The sequence below is a fragment of the Paroedura picta genome, chromosome 5 (genome assembly GCF_049243985.1).
Source record: "Paroedura picta isolate Pp20150507F chromosome 5, Ppicta_v3.0, whole genome shotgun sequence".
NCBI lineage: Eukaryota > Metazoa > Chordata > Lepidosauria > Squamata > Gekkonidae > Paroedura > Paroedura picta.
The window spans coordinates 73043979-73061211 of NC_135373.1; the positions used below are offsets into that span (position 1 = coordinate 73043979).

Sequence of the window (17233 nt, forward strand, 5' to 3'; positions counted from 1 at the left end):
ACCGCTGCATCACACTGCCTGCTCATGTTTAGTTTACAATCCACAAGTACTCCAAGGTCTCGTTCACACACAGTGTTACCTAGAAGCGTATCCCCCATCCAGTAGGCATGCTTTTCATTTTTCTGACCCAGATGTAGAACTTTACACTTATCTTTATTAAATTGCATCTTGTTCTCATTTGCCCATTTTTCCATTGTGTTCAGATCTCGTTGAACTCTGTCTCTATCTTCCGGAGTATTTGCCAGTCCTCCCAATTTGGTGTCATCTGCAAACTTGATGAGTAGTCCCTCCACCCCCTCATCTAGATCATTAATAAATATGTTAAAAAGTACCGGGCCAAGCACCGAGCCCTGAGGTACCCCGCTACTCACCTCTCTCCAGTCTGATGAAACACCATTGACAACAACTCTTGGAGTGCGGTTCTCTAACCAATTCCCTATCCACCTGACTATCTGAAAATCCAGATTGCAGTCCTTCAATTTATCCATCAGAACATCATGGGGAACTTGTCAAAAGCTTTACTAAAATCCAAGTAAATGACATCAACTGAATTTCCCCGATCCAGCAAACCTGTTACTTGGTCAAAAAAGGAAACCAGGTTGGTCTGGCAGGACCTGTTGGAGACAAATCCATGCTGACTTCCTTGGATCACCAAATTGTCCTCCAGATGTTTGCAGATCGCTCCCTTTAATATCTGTTCCATTATCTTCCCCACAACAGAGGTCAGACTCACTGGTCTGTAGTTTCCCGGGTCATCCTTCCTCCATTTTTTGAAGATTGGAATAACATTTGCTCTCTTCCAGTCCTCCGGGACATCTCCAGTCCTTAAAGAGGTTCCGAAGATGATGGACAAGGGCTGTGCAAGTTCTCTGGAAAGTTCTTTGAGTACTCTCGGGTGCATTTCATTCGGACCAGGGGATTTGAACTCATCCAGTGCAGCTAAATGCCTCTCGACAACCTCTCTATCCATGTTAACCTGCCACCCAGACACTGTCCTTTGGCTATGGCCATCTCTAGATGTGCCTAAACACTTTGACCTGTGGGGAAAAACAGATGTAAAATAGGCACTAAGCCTTTCTGCTTTCTCTGCATCTTCCGTTAGAGTTTGTCCATCCGCACCCAACAGTGGGCCTATTGCCTCCTTTACTTTACGTTTGCTCCTCACATAACTGAAAAATCTTTTCTTGTTACAATGGGCTTCCCTGGCCAATCTTAGCTCACTCTCAGCTTTGGCCTTTCTGATGATTGATCTACAGTGCCTAGTAACCTGTAGGTACTCTTCTTTAGAGCTCTGTCCTTCCCTCCATTTCCTGAACATTTTCCTTTTCTTTCTTAGTTCCTCTTGAAGTTCTCTGTTCATCCAAATAGGCTTCTTAGAGCTCCTGCAGTGTTTTTGTCTTTCTGGGATAGTCATTGATTGAGCATGCAATAGCTCCTGTTTGAGTAGCGCCCACCCTTCACATGCTCCCTTCCCTTCCAGCATTCTCGTCCATGGTATGACATTCATCATGTCTCTGAGTTTATTAAAGTTTGCCCTACGAAAATCCAACATCCGCGTCTGGCTACAAGCTTCCTTGGCTCCCCATCTCAAAAGGAATTCTATGAGGACATGGTCACTTCCCCCTAGGGTCCCCACCTCCTTCACCTCATCCACCAACTCTTGCCTGTTGGTCAGTATTAAGTCCAGTACGGCTGAACCTCTTGTGGGTTCATCTACCATTTGATAAATGAAATTGTCAGCCAGGCAGGTCAGAAAGTTGCATGACTGAGGACGCTTCGCAGAATTTGTTTCCCAGCACACATCTGGGAAATTGAAGTCACCCATGATGACAAGGTCCTGCCGCTTGGATATTTTCTCAAGCTGCTCACAAAGTGCAGCATCCACATCCTGCTCACAAAGTGCAGCATCCACATCCTTCTGCTTATCTTCCAATTTTCTGAATTTTCTGAATTGGTACAAGATGGTCCATGGAGAAGAATGAAAGTAATTGACTGTGACTTTTTCATCTTCTAAATCAGTGGTCCCCAACCCCCAGTCCGGAGACCGGTACCAGTTCGTGGATCCTCCTGATCCTTTTCCCTGGCTGCTGCCTCAGGGGCTGCCCTGCCACTCTGCCACTGGCTCACCTTTGGTGCTCTCCAGTGGCCACCATGGCTGGGGCTCCCCCTTGGTGTGGCACTGCGCAGCTGCGGCTGGCAGTGCCCCCCAGCGGGTGGCAGGAAGTCAGGTGTGCTGGCAGGAAAGCAAGTGGAGCAGTGGCTCAGGTGGTGGCTGCGACGTCCCTCGGCAAAAGACTCCCCTCACCCCTGGGCCTCAGTACAATTGTCAACTGTTGACCGGTCCCTGGTGATAAGAAGGTTGGGGACCACTGTTCTAAATGATGCTTTGTCCTATTCTAAATATTGCATTTATATGGTCTGTCTGCATAGTAGATCATTGGTCATTATTACCATTGTCATTGTATTTACTGAAGAACTTATGCTGAGACTTGGCCAAGGCTCTTAGCTGAGTTCATGGCTTACATAGACCACTGACCTGAACATCTCACTGCCTCTTATTGACTCTCATCATAATGTTAATCCCAAGGCATTATGATAGGCCATCTTGTCAACTTGGGTACTGTGTGTCTGTCACACATCTTGATGGCCCACACTGACAGTGAGAATCTGGGATCTAGAGCAGTGGTCCCCAACCCGCAGGCTGCGGCCCGGTGCTGGGCCGCGAAGGCCTTGGCGCTGGGCCGCGGCTCCCTCTCCCCGCCCCCCCGCAGTAAAAAACTTCCCAGGCCGCAAGCTTGCGGCCCGGGAAGCTTCTTACTGCGGGAGAGGTGGGAGAGGGAATCAGGGCCGTGCCCGCGCATGTGCGCAAGCACGGCCTGGCCGCACATGCACAATGCGCGGGTTCGCATGCGCGACATGCGCGGGTGGGCAGTTGCCCTGCCAGTCCCCAGCCTCAAAAAGGTTGGGGACCACTGATCTAGAGGGTATGAACTTCCATTCAACATATTGTCATATTTTAATTTATAAAGTATAATAAGTAAAAACCCATGCTATATATAGTTTAGATCCAGAGCTCCATGGTATCATGAAGTACAGGTCTTTTCTTTGTTCTCCTCTACTAGCAATTCTTTCAGTCTCCAAGACGTACTTCTCTGATTCTTGGGGTTGTGGGACATGCATAGACTTTAGCCATGTGGTTCAGGAGTGTCACTGGAGAAAATAATGTGAAATTGCCCTTTTCTTTTCTTCTATCACTATAGTGCCAAAATGCTCATATATAAACTGAAAGCATATCATGTCACCACCCTGCTGTACTGAACTGAGTTAGGCCAGTGCTGAATGAGAACTGTATGAACATGGCCAACAAAATGAATTCCAACATACATAAAATCAAATAGAACGTGACAAATATAATGAAGTGAAAACTATGGACATAATGTTAAGTCCTCATTACTAAAAAAAAAGCAAATAATATACACTGTTTCAGGAAATATAGATTGAATAATTATGGAAAAAAATCTAAATTTGGAGAGGATTTTCCCACCTTTATGACATTTCATTTCCTCCAAATAAGAGACATCCACTTCTCCAAAAAGAGAGAGACCCCTTAAAAACCTGAATTTAAAAGGTTAACCATTAAAGAGATCTTCTCCTTAACCACAAGAAAACAAATTTTAACCTTCCATAGTGTTAAAGATAGAGATTTATCCTTCTTTGTTGAAAAAAACAAATGTGCTGTAATCAATAAAGCTGAAATATGCTTTGATGTATCAGTGTCCTTACAAGAAGGTAAATCCAATAATAGCCATTTGGGATCTAGTTCTAACTTTACATTACAGATCTCATGAATAACCATTAAGTAAGTTATTCAAAAACCTTTGAATGGGTGGGCATTGTTGCAAGGAAGAAAGACAGAATAAAAGTTTTTTCAATGTTTCAAATGTTTTTGTACAGAAATCATTGAGCTTTACAAAAATTGCACATGATTTGTTTGCTTGCTTCATAATGTATTTAAATAACTCTAAAGCAGCTCATAACATCCTGAAACAATATAATAAAACACCCTGTAAGACTACTACCCAGCTGTTAAATCATAAAGACAGTATTAAAAACAGAGGTCATAGTCATCCGGTATAATGATTTGCTTAGAATATTAAATTTTCTATAACTATTGGAAGGGGGTTGTCTTGAGCTTTGTGGCAATAATCTACATGAGCAAAGAAATGTGGTAAAACCTCCCATGCAGTTTTTTTTTAAGTCAGAAAAGAGTAAATTCTTCATTTCTTTCTATCTCTCAGTATAGCACAAATGAGGTTAGAAATTCTTAGCAATTCCTTATTGTGAAAGATGCTGCTGAAATATGATTTTCTATTCTCATGTGTACATTGCAGGTTTGTGTCAATATGATATGAAAGTCCCATTATAGCTGTTTGTTCCTGGCCCGCTCTGTGTCAGGTTAATCTGCTGCTCTCTATCAATTTAGCACCACTGTTGTCACATATCACATTGTCCTTAAATGAACATAGATCTATCATTTATTGAGTCTGCTTAAAACTAGTTTATTCCTCTAAAACATCAAATCCTTTTTTTATTTTTCACTTATTCCTCCTACTGTTAATTCTTTAATATATCTAGTGGGTTGCATCCAAATTAAATTACAGAGCGCAACTTTCCTACTCCTCCCTTTTCCCCTTTAGCCCCTTTACAATCATCTTTGGGCCTTCATATAGCTTAACAAGGCTTTAAAAGTCTCATCAAAATGCTACACTAGTGAGCCTGCCCCCATCTTGGTCCATAGGTGGTAGTCACAGCTTTAGGGAGCAATTGTAAACAGATTTAGTCATGTTATTCAGTGTGGCTTAATCTTCAGAAAGCATCTTTAAGATTGCAGCCTTGCTATAGCATGGAGGTCAGGATCTGGCAAGCTGTCTTCAAGATTTCTAGTCTCTAGAGGTTGTACAGCTTCCCCAAAGAATGGAAAGTTTAAGGCACAATCTTATCTACTACAATCCATTGAAGCGTGCTGGCATTCCTGTACCTTCGGAAACAATTCACATCTTGAAGTGAAGAAGTAATTGTTCAAATTCTCATAACGAGCCTCACATCTTGGTCCAGGAATCTAGTGTTTGTGTGGGTGGTGGGTTTTTTCACAAGTATTAGGGCATTTTAGCAGCCTCTCACATTGCTGGCCTCTGTGGTCTCAATTGCGGCTTCTAACAAATGAACTAAGAAATGAATTATGAAATTGTGAATCACCTTTTTTTGCTATCAAGTTGCAACCACACGGCTTTGAGGCAAGAGATGAACAGAGGCAGTTTGCTATTGCCTGTCTCTGTGTAGCATCCCTTCCTTGGTGGTCTCCGATCCAAATACTAACTAGAGACCACCCTGCTTCGTTTCCAAAATTTGACAAGATCCAGCAAGCCTGGGTTATCCAGGGCCTATTCTGATCATGGTGGATAATGCACTTTCTGTGCCCTTTAGAAGTGGATTTTCCTGTTCTGATAGGAAAGTCCTGCTGCAAAAGTGCATTGAAATTGTATTATCCAACATATGTGGAATGGAACCAGGTCAAGTTAGTCCGCTGAACTGAAAATTGTCATAGAAGTGGGGATTTCTAGCTCAGGAACTTTTTCTATAGAAAACAGAGAAGAGTTATAGAAATCTTTCATTCTCTAAAGACAGAATTGTGTATGCTTTTCTTAAATAAGCATAGCTCCACACATCATGCAATGTGCTGTCTAGTTTGTGTCCTGTATCAGATGAATGAAGCTCCATCTTTGCGTGCCTGCTTTAAACTCTGGTGATCCTGGTTCAGTCAGAGCAGCTGCTCTCATGTACAAAGATGTTTAAAGATGGGCATGTATGTCACAGAGATGACAATTTTGCTGCAGGGAATATACAAGTGAATATGCAGCAAACATATCCTATGTAAGGTGTAGGGCTGCTCTCTAGTAACTCTGTATATCTGTACTTGGCTTTAATTAGTCTAATCGGGAGAAGTTGTTTGAAGCATCTGTTTTGTTTACTAACTGCAAGTAAGCTATTTCTGGCAGCTCCTCTCAGTAGTTGTCAGCATCTGTAGTGTAGCAGAACTGATTTATAGAGCGTGAAAGGAGATGGGTGGATATGCAGAAATCTTTGTCTTAGTAGCTTAGTCTGAGTGCTACTGATATTGACTTACTTTTATAGTAAAATTATTCGAGATACTCCTGTTGAAGAAAAGGGCTCTTGGTTTGACTTGCATGTATAGGATGATCTTTTTCAATGAACGTATTCTGCTGATTTTTTAATATTCTTGTGCATATAGAAAAAAATCTGTCAAGGGCTATACAATTGAGTATGTGTGTGTGGGATTATTTCAGCTCCAAGCAGTGACCTACATTTTTTATGCCTGATTTACATTATTGCAAATTGCAAAGCTGTCCAGAGCTGCCTTTCTGACAGTTACGGCTGACATTCTGAACTTTCTTGTTGGAGGAAGGGCTATCTTGCAAATTAATATCGAACTTTGATGTTTGGCTATACTGCCCTCCAGTGTAATGCCTCTTTTGAACTTATACTTTTAGTATTACCCAAAGCTTGCCCCCCAAATGATAACCATGTTGGACTATTTTTTTTTTAATGTGCCAGGATCCCCTGTTGACATTTAGTTGTAGATTTTCCTTAAAAAGACTAGTGTGAACAAATTCCAGAGTGAAGATCTCTGAGGCTGGCAAGTATCTGGGTTTTTCAAGATAAATATATGGATTTTAAATTTTTTGTCATCTCCTTCACTTAAACTTGAAGCGGTTAGCAAAATGCCATGAAATACTAACAGAAATCAAAGTAGAAAATCCCCAGATACTTATTACACAAAGTAGAAAGACAGAACTGCAAAAAATACCCTTGTCAGCTGAATGACAATTGAAACAGAAATTATAGTATACCTTGTGATTGCTGATCTGTGTCCAGGGCCCCAAGTGAAACTGTCTGAGCAGGTTAACCTCTTGGCTGAGGCAGTTCTGCATTTCTACAGGATTGGGGAATCTGTCATAACTCATCTCTTGGTTTTAAGCCACGTCATGCCTTCTGTGAATGACAGCCTCCCTTTCATGCAGTGAGAAGAGATTCAAAATGAGATTAGTCAGCCAAATTATTAGCAATCATCTGCTTGTGCCCTAAGGAATAGCTTCCCCATATATGTATCATAATCTTCTTGTCAATGCTGTACTTGAGAGATTTGAGAAGATAGCCGGGTTTTTTTCCCCAAATGTTGAGTTTGCTCGTCAGAGTTGCAGTTAATATTTTATCTGGAATTGTATCAATTTTATTTATTACTGTTAACCAGACTTCTGTATAATACCACTGAAGGTCTTATGGGGCCTGTGGCAGTCAGGAATACAAGGGGCGCTAGATTGGGGTGGGTAAGTGCAAGAACTCTGTGGATGGCCTCTCCTCCCCAGGAACTAGAAAGTCTGCAGGCTCGAGGCCCCCGGGAAGGGAACTCACCGGCAGGGGCAGCTCTTATGCAGCAGAGATCTGCAGCCTCTGAGCCTCGGAGGGAAGTGGAAGGAAAAGGGGGTGGTCAAGGTTGGGGGATGGAAGGTGATTGGCTGGCTGCTGGACAGAAAGTCAAGCTGGTTGGAGGAGGCACTCAGTGGATGGGACAGCCGCCCTGAATGGGTGTTAAGCTCTGAGTAGCACTTAAGCCATGAGATACGCTCCTCCTCCAAGGCCTTACCAGAAATATATTTTGTGGAACAGATGTATGTATACATATAGGCTGCGCACTCTCTCTTCAGTGTTGCAATATACATCTCCTCTAGATGCATTTTAATTTTTTTTAAAAAAAGCCTTGCAGATTCATCTTGCAATATAAATTCCTTACTGATCTGCTTGCATTGTCTCCTTCAGTGCTAGAGATTTCTTAAATGGCAACTTCACAGAAATCTCATAGAGTGGTTCTCACAGAGCAGTTTTCTTAGCACTCTCTCAGGCCCATGTACCTCACAGGGTGTCTGTTGTGGGGAGAGGAAAGGAAAGGTGTTTGTAAGCCACTTTGGAATTCCTTTAGACAGTGAAAAGCAGGACATAAACTTGCTGTTTTTCTTCTCTCATTTCTCATAAGGTAGTAGCTGACCTCAACCGTGTATACCATATTTCTGCTGTCATGTGCTTAGAAGCCCTAAGGCAAAACCAATGACAGTACTTCAAAGGAAACAGATTTTTCAGATGTTTGCAGTACAGACATGCTTGGCAAGCGGGGACACCAAGGACACAGACAATGAAAGTCTCTAATTTATTCACGTTACTGATTTTTATTTATTGAATATTTTGTGCTTTTAAATTATTAAGATCCCATGTTCAGACGTCCTCATTTATTTTATTATCTTTTTTTTTGTTTCTCTGGATTTATTTGGACATTCTCTTTCTCAAGGATGAGCACAATGAACCCTGGTTTTAAGTACTATCACTTACATTAAACCAGAACTTTCACTCTCATTTAAAACAAACAAACATGCCCTTTTTGCAATAAATTGAATTTTGTTTATCTGTTACACTTTTCACTGTGTAAAAACTCTTCATCCAGTTTTCTTCTCTTTACAATCTCACTTCACTTAAAAATTAAATGAAGGCCTCAGCAGCACCAATGAACAGAGAAGCTATAAATAAAAAAGGTTTGGCAGCATTTTATATTTTTACCCTGAATGACACTTGTCTAGCCTGGCTTTGTGTGGCTTGAAGGAAAAGAAGTCCCACGGTCTTGTAGCAACTGGAAGGGTTTCTCAAAAAGAATCCTGAGGCATGAAGGGGGTCAGCATTAAATTTTCACCGTTTTGGATTTTACGCAGTGCACAGCTTGTGTATAGAATCGTAGAATCATAGAGTTGGAAGGGGCCATATAGGCCATCTAGTCCAGCCCCCTGCTCAACAAAGGATCAGCCTAAAGCATCCTAAAGCATCCAAGAAAAGTGTGTATCCAACCTTTGCTTGAAGACTGCCAGTGAGGGGGAGCTTACCACCTCCTTAGGCAGTCTATTCCACTGCTGAACTACTGAACTACTCTGACTGTATGCCTCTACTGGACTGGTATCTCCTCCTGCTGAATTTGCTGAACTGCTGGTTTGCAGAAAGATTTCCTGCCAGGTACTACCTGGATTTTCAGCAATGGTCCCATTCCCCAGTTTTTGGTTCTTAGCTTTTATCTATTATTTAATTAATTCTACTGCTGGTATGTAATGTTGTATGTTACTTCTGGTGTCATTTAAAAGATGCTATAAATTGACCATGGTGCTGCCCATCACTTTAGCTTTTTGCCAGTGATCCTTTCTGCACATACACTCACAAAATTATTGCACATGGAGAAAATGGCCTTGAGATGGGACAGAAAAAAGCAGGGAGAGGGTTAAACACTCTTTCCAGTCATGTATTTGCTGCCATTATTCATTTATGCTTTCCCTCAAAATAAAAAAGCCAACTGAGGGGGGAGTGTTGAGGATACTGATTTACATGTACTTTTTGTAAACATTTAAGCCAGAGAATAGGTTACTACAACATGATACTGATAGGGATACTGGCCAAAGAGGCACAAAGAAACAAAATGTTTGCTACACGTCTGTAGGATTTCTTTTCATTCAAGCCACACAAAGCCATGGTTAAAATATAAAATTCTATGGCATCGATAGGGTAAAAAAATTTGTTGGGGTGGGGGTTAATAGGTTGACATTGTTGTACTCCACACTATCCTACCACAAAACATTTCCTCTCCCCCTCCCCAGTTCAGTTTAGCTTACAGTAAATATGCTACAGACATAAACAGTTCCATTAAAAAAATAGTCAAGGTTACTGTTTTTCATGACCATTTTTTCCCCAAATCAAATTGCTGTAGAAACAATCTTCAACAAAGAATCACATACAAATCAGCGGAAAGTTCTGTATAATCCAATAATGACAATGGCTCTCTCTTGACCTCTTTAGGCACGTAGTTCCATAAAGTCAGAACTGTAGCCAGAAAAGCCCAAGCTTATGGAGAGTTAGCACTTGCTAATGGAAAATCAAAGCTAGTTGGGAATTCATGCTGCCTGTCAGAATGATAGCTAAAACTGGTTTTAATTTGAAGGAAGAGAGAGAGAGAGACAATTTTCAAGGTGGCCAGAGATGGTGAAACAGTGGAAGTTCTGTAATAGGCTGTCACAAGGCAAACTTGGGAGGCTAAACATGTATGCTGTTTCTGTCAACACTGGAAGTGGTTTAGAATGATATTATTTTTTGTTTTGTGTGGCCGTTTCTCCTTTAGGTTTCTCAATGACCGTTTATGCACTGGAGGTTTCATGCCGGGCTGCAGGCTGGAGTTTTACTTGTGGCAGGTTGCCCCACCTCTTCCTGCACCCACATGGAGGAGCATTTGGCCTGGTGCACCTCATCCACCCCCGATCTGTGCTCCTGACAGGGGGGTGGGGCAGTGAAGGTCCCAGTGCATAAACGGTCAATAACAGGCCAGTTCCCAAGGAACCTGACCCTGTAAAAATGTCCCAAAATTTCTTTGGCTTGCTGTACCTGATCAGCAGCTCTGTATGATTCATCTGCTACTGGCATGTGTGATGCTTTGGCAGGACTGTTTCCTTAATCCCGGCCAGTGTGTTATTGGTGAATGTCCAAACAGGGAGAAATGAAGTTGTTCTCATTGCAACTCATGACAGAGAAAGAGCTGGACTTATTAAACTGCACTCTTGTTTGAAAATATGCAGCCTTGTTATTTTGATGCTTAGCCTTAAGGAAACAACAGTGTGTATCACTTTTGATACCAGACAAAATTGTACATATTTGAATACTTTTACTTGTGGACATCATTTGCATTTTCCACCTACAAAACTAATATAGCGAGGAGAAGGTTCTGTCCTACCATATGTAAGGACCCCCCCACACACACATATTTAAAAAATGTGAACATTTTATCACTATCTGCCATTTGGCAGCAGATAAATTGCATGGACTCTCTCCCAGTTATTTCCCCTTGAGGATATAGAGAATATGTAACAATATCACAGGTATCTTTCTCTAGTTTACCGGAAGGTGATCAGACTTTCCACTATGGTAATTATTTATGTACTAGGGGCAAAGCCCGTTGTATCCAAGAATACAGGCGCTAGAGCTTGGCAGTGGGAAGAGGAAGGGGAGGAGTTGTCCAGTCTGTAAGGGCATGGGGTTGAATGTGTGTGTTGTGTGGGAGGTTGTGGTGGCATAGTGGCAAATGAGGGCATGGGTGTGGAGATATGGGTGTCAAGAACCTGTGGTTTGGAATGTTTGTTGAGTGTGGGAGAGGACTGACCTTTGGGAATTGTGGCATAGTGGTTACAGATGAGCTTTCCAGAGCCATGTCTTCAGATATGTGAAGGGAAAATCAGACTGGAGACTCTTCTTAGGGAAAGATTACATGGCAACCAATTCCCCCCAGTTCTGCGTCATTTCCCTTCTTGTGGGAATTAGGCCACAGACACCAAAATGCCCCTCTGCCCTAACACACATGGAGTAGTCACAGTACACAGGTGTTCACTCTGTTCCTTCTCCATTTTTTCACTGTTGATAAAATGTTATGTGCCCACATGCTTCTTTCATGGTTGCTCCTTAGAAGAACGGATTTTTGTACCCTGTTGTTTACTACCCAAAGGAGTATCAAAGCAGTTTACAAACACCTTTTCCATTCGTCTCCCCACAATAGTCAATCTGTGAGGTATGTGGGGCTGTCAGAGGTCTGAGAGAACTGGGAATGGGCCGCAGTGACCCAGCAGGTCTAAGGTGTCTCAAAGCATTTTCCAATCATCTTCCCTTCCTCTCCCTGTCACTATTTACAGTTTCAGGCTGTAAGTATTTATTTAGATCTTCCTGCACTTTCCAGACTCAGAGGACTGATGCTGGTCTGCCTGTCTGTGCCCCAGAATACAAACAGTTGCTGGTGAGGGCTGGCCATAGCCCATAGCCCAGGAGGGATACACCTGCACCACTCCCTCCCAACTGCAAGCAAAAATGGCTCCTTTGAACGATTTTGAAGTCTCACCTCCAAACCTCCAGGAATATTTCCAACCCAGGAGTAGCCAACCTCCAGGCGGGGCCTGGAGAGCTCCTGGAATTACAGCTCACCTGCAGAGTATAAAGATCAGGTCCCCAGGCAGAAAGGGCTACTTTGGACAGGGTTCTGCTTGAGAAGAAACATTTAAGGCCTCCCACATAGGTGATAGTTGTTTAATTGAAAGACTTAAGGCCTACTGCACAGGGTTGTTGTGCAGATGAAACAGGGGACAAAAGAGCCAGTTTCTTCTGCAGAATAACGCTGTACAGTAGCCTCAAATCTGCAGAGACTTGCAAAGAAGAAAGACACTTGGCTTGGCTGTGTCTAACCCCCGGCCAGAGCAGTATTTTAAGTGAGAAAGAGCTTTTCTGTGGCCTCCCTGTCAGCCAACTGTTTGGCAGAAGGGGAAAGTTCTCCACCCTTAAAAGGAATGCGCTCAGGCTCCCCTGCATTGCTCTCTGAAGGAAAATGCCTCCTTCCTCTCAGTCAGGGTCTGTCAGAGGCTCCTTCGCAGCAGGCCTGAAGGGGGGGAGGGGGAGCACTCTGCAGCCTCCTGCCAGCTCTGTCAGGGTTCTGAGACAAAGTGACAGTTGGACATGACAGTTAGGACAGCCTTGGGGTGAAAAGGGCTGGCACAGCCTGTCCAAGCCTCACCCTCCTTGGCAGCCCTACTGACCTCCTCTCCCTTTGGTGGTCAGGAACAGACTGGCAGCCATTTCTCCAGATTGCCCCTGGATGGATGGAATTTTGGTCTGTCCTGGTAAGGGGCCAATCGGAAGGTGCTTTGTGCCTTCCGATTGGTCCCTCCGCTTGTCAGTCCAGGGCCATGGGACCAATTGTTGCCTTTCCTCATCACGGACTGAGCCCACCCCAACACCCCTTACTGTTTTATTAAGAGGGGAAAGATTTACTTATGTATGAATGTATGTATTTATTTATTTTTATACCCCACTTTTCTCCCCAGTTTGGACCTCAAGTGGCTTACAATATTGTTCTTTTCTCCTTTATCACCATAACAGCAAGGACCCTGTGAATTAGCTTCAGTTGGGGAAGAGTAAGTGGTACAAAGTTACTCTAACAACAACAAGATGATTTTCTAATATTGCACAAATAAATCTTTAACTGCTCTGCGGGAGCGGTATAAATAAAACAGTAAGGGCCTTTGGGGTGGGCCCTGTCCGGGATGGGTAAGGGTGCCCATTGGCCCCTTCCCCCGGACTGATGAGCAGAGGGCCCAATCGCGCCTCCCGATTGGGCCCACCGATTGTCAGTCCAGCGCCCAGGGCCCAATTGTAAGCCGTGCGCAGCGTGGCTTGCGATTGGCCCCTTGGCCCCGGTCTGACGAGTTGGGAGGCGCAAACCTTCAGGCCACGGCCGCCATTACCCACCTGCCCACCACCACACCAGGTAGGTGGTGGGCCTTGGCTGAGAGGCGGCGGGAGAGAGGAAGCTTCGGGGCCGGGAGAGAGGCTGGGCCTGCGCATCAGAGACATTCTGGCCCTGCCTCTTTCCCAGCCCTGAAGCCCCCCGGCTCCAATGGGAGGGGGCGAGAAATTCTTAGGGACCAGGAAAAAGGCAGGGCCAGTGCGTTGGATATGTGCCAGCCCTGCTTCTTTCCCGGCCCCCAAGCCGCCGGCTCGCCTGGGAGGCCACGGAAAAGAGGCTTTGGGCCAGGAAAGAGGCTTTGGGGCTTTGCTCCAGGGTGGGGGTGGCTAGCACCCATTCTATTTAGCGATACAATGAGCTTTAAATCTAGTTTATTTATGTTTTGGGAGCCAATTTATAGAAGTAGAGACAGTACACTTTAGATAAATGAAACCATAGATGATGATCGGCCAGATGACAACAATAATCAATTAGTGAAGTTTGTGGCTGGAGGCAGAGAAGTGCTGCAGCAAGGATTTGGAAAAGAACCCTTAACAAAAGCACTTGTAAAGCAAGCCTGCTAAGTAAGCGATAGACAGCTAAATTTATACGTAACACCTGATTAAAAGTGTATCGTTTTGATTCCTTCAACTTGCAGAAACCTTGCTTTCCTTCTAAAAAACAAAGGTTAAAGGGAGGTAGTCATGTCATTCTGGAAATTAAAGCACTGTAATATTTTTCTGGATGGTTTATGTTGCATCTAAGCTCGAAAATAGTTGGGTAATTTTGTAGCCTTTTCATATATGTGTGTTTTTCTCTAGGATAATACAATATCAAATGGAGTGTAGAATATGGATTCATAATTTATACTGATCATTAGAACCTGCTACTTCTAAAACATTTCTGCATAGGTGCAAAGTATAAATGGCTTCAAGTTTATTGTAAACTTCGGTTTTTATAGATGTTTTAATTTTAATTAATTAAATTTAATTTTAATTTAAAAAGTGATTTCCACACATGCAGATGATAGCAGAGTTTATTAACCACTTCTTTTTCAGCAGCTTAGTAAAGACTGCAACCGTATGCTGCCTTCCCTGAGAGTAAATCCCAATGGAACACATGGGGCGTTATTTCTGAGTAGATCTGCTGAGGATGACTCTCAAAATTTTTCCAGATCGCTGTTAGCAGAAAATATCAACTTCCATGGAATCCAAATGATTAGATGTGTTCTCAAACAACATGATTCCAACTGGGTAACAAAATGACTATTAAAAAAATTAGCAGTTAGTGGACCAGCTCTCTAGAGAAGATACAGGCATCAGGATTGCTTATCAGAAAGGAAAGTGGAAAAGCTTCTATGCCTTAACATGGTAGCTCAAGCGTTATGAGATGTCAAATGATATAAATATGTTTCTGTGATATAAATAGGAATGGGCAGAAGCTGCATTTTTGTGGCTCATTTTAGTTTATGGCTGAATCACAAACAGATATGAATTGGGAGGTTGAATTGTGAACCAAATTGGTTTCTGACACCTTTTTTTTTTTTTGCTCCCTACCCAAAGTGGCAGGGATCATAAAGTAGGGAACTCCCTGAAAAAAGCAGCAGGGAGCAGGAAGCAGAAAACAAAGTTTTTAAATGGCTTCTTGTAAAAATAAACAAAGTTGAGTGGCAGGGAACAGAAGGCAACCTCTGCTCTCTACTGCTACTCTTTATGAAGTACCTTGAACTGATTTAAAATTCAGGGGAAATTGCATTGTCTTTTCAGTTTGAGAACCATGAACCAGCCCAAATTCATCACGTTCTTTCATTCATGAGCTGGTTCATGAATGTAAACCCTAATTATAAGAATCTCTAAATCACAGATAGGCAATCCATTCTTAACCAAATGTGTATTGGAATGAGAACAAGGCAGGGTGTGTCAGAAATCGAGAAACTGTCATACAGCTTGATTCAGTATGCCCCTCCCCATGCACTCAGGAATTGGTACCATTCATTTCAAATCTTTGGTGCCTCATTCTCCTTCATGTATGAATGCTGCTTAAGTTCTTGTTCCCTTTCTTGGTACTGCTGTGTATGAAATTGACCTGAATTGTGTTTCCTTTTCCTGATTTTTGTATGTGTATGAAACTTGACCTTTGCTTACCCTGAACTGCATCCCTATCCCTGACAGGCCAACAAGCAAACATCTCCACTTGGCATATGCACCATCAGACCTTGCTGGGGTAGCAAGGCAGGGGTAGTCAACCTGTGGTCGTCCAGATGTCCATGGACTTCTGCGCTTGCTGGCAGAGGCTCATGGGAATTGTAGTCCATGGACATCTGGACGACTACGGGTTTACTACCCCTGCCATAAGGCATTAGATGATATCTGTTTTTAGCCTGTTGTAAATGAGCTACAGAAGCAAAATGGTTTCTGCTTTAGCTGTGATTGTCCCAAAGGGAATATAAGATTGCTAATAATGTTGTTAAAATGTAGCTCAATAGACATATTGTTCAACCTTTTTGTACATTAAGAATGTACATGAACGATAGATGAAATATTATACGTCTGTTGTGCCTCTTAAAAGACTTCCATAGATGTTCCAGCTGTTATTTTTACAGTTGCATATGAGAGAGAAACATATGTGTGGTACTCATTTGGCCTTGGCAAAAGCCAGGAAAACAGCTGAGGAAGCTATAGTTAAAAAGGAATGTGCAGGGTGATCTCTTAATTATTAGGAGTTCCATCATAAGGACACTGAAAGGTTAAGGAGGTAAAACAGAAAAAAAAGACTGCTCACTTTTTGACCTTACTAGCAAAGTTTAATGTGACAGCAGCTAAAATTGGGTGCCAAGATAATAAAATTTGATACTGTTGATTTTAAAGGATTGATGACCAAGCTATTGATGACATGGAGTCATATATAGCTTGTTTGTAGTTATCATTTTTTTCCTGGTAGAGTACAGTATGGAGGCTGCAAACTAGATCAGAAGACTATCATAGAGGTATGGGGTAAGGGATAGGTGCTTAACCCTGTGCCAGATATCCTCTAGAAAGTGGTTCCTTGCTTGGTTTTTCACCATGAAATCCGCAATCCCTTGTGAAGGGCACAAGAAATGACACACAGGCCAAGAGATAAGAACCTTCTCTGTCCCTTTCTCTGATATTCTGCTCTGCTTTCCAGTCTCTGGAGCTGCATTTTGTAAAATGGGAAACATGTTGCTCAAATATGACTGAGAGATACATGTAGTTTGGGACAGATATGCTGCCTGGTAGTCTCCTTCTTTTACTTTGTAGTTTCCCAACTGTTGTTGGCTTTGCTAAGCAATCTACTGAAGAAGAGGCCTGCCCTGGAGCAAAAACCACCACAACTTTCTTTTGCTGCTGGAACTGCCTTGGCCATACATTTATATAGAATTCTCGTCCCCATAAGAAACATATGCAAAACATGTAGGGACAATGTAACTACATACATTTTATTTGCACTGTACAATTATTTTCCTTGCACCGCCGTTTCGACTAAGCAATACAATCTTTATTGTTTTGGCCAATGAACTTTGTGATTTATTTGTGGTCCTTTACTAAAGTTATATGTATGCTTATAAATTGCGTTGTATTAATTGTTTGCAGTTTCATCCAGCAAATTGCTTAAGAGATCCCATATGGATTTGATTAAAGCTGGCAAGTGTCTCTTTCAGCTATCAACCATTGTATTTTTTTTAACTTAAATAAATTCTGTCTTATCAAATAGTACATGGATTAATCTTGCTCTGTTAAAATTTATTGTTGCAGGATCTGTTTGGAATCCTGAAGGACATTGTTCATTTGAAAATTGTAG

General features: G+C 42.5%; 1 protein-coding gene across 5 annotated transcripts in view; it reads left to right on the forward strand.

Annotated features, from left to right (window-relative positions):
• The window catches only part of DOCK4 (dedicator of cytokinesis 4), a 320430-nt gene that overhangs the window by 138529 nt on the left and 164668 nt on the right, over positions 1 to 17233 (forward strand). The window lies entirely within an intron of this gene.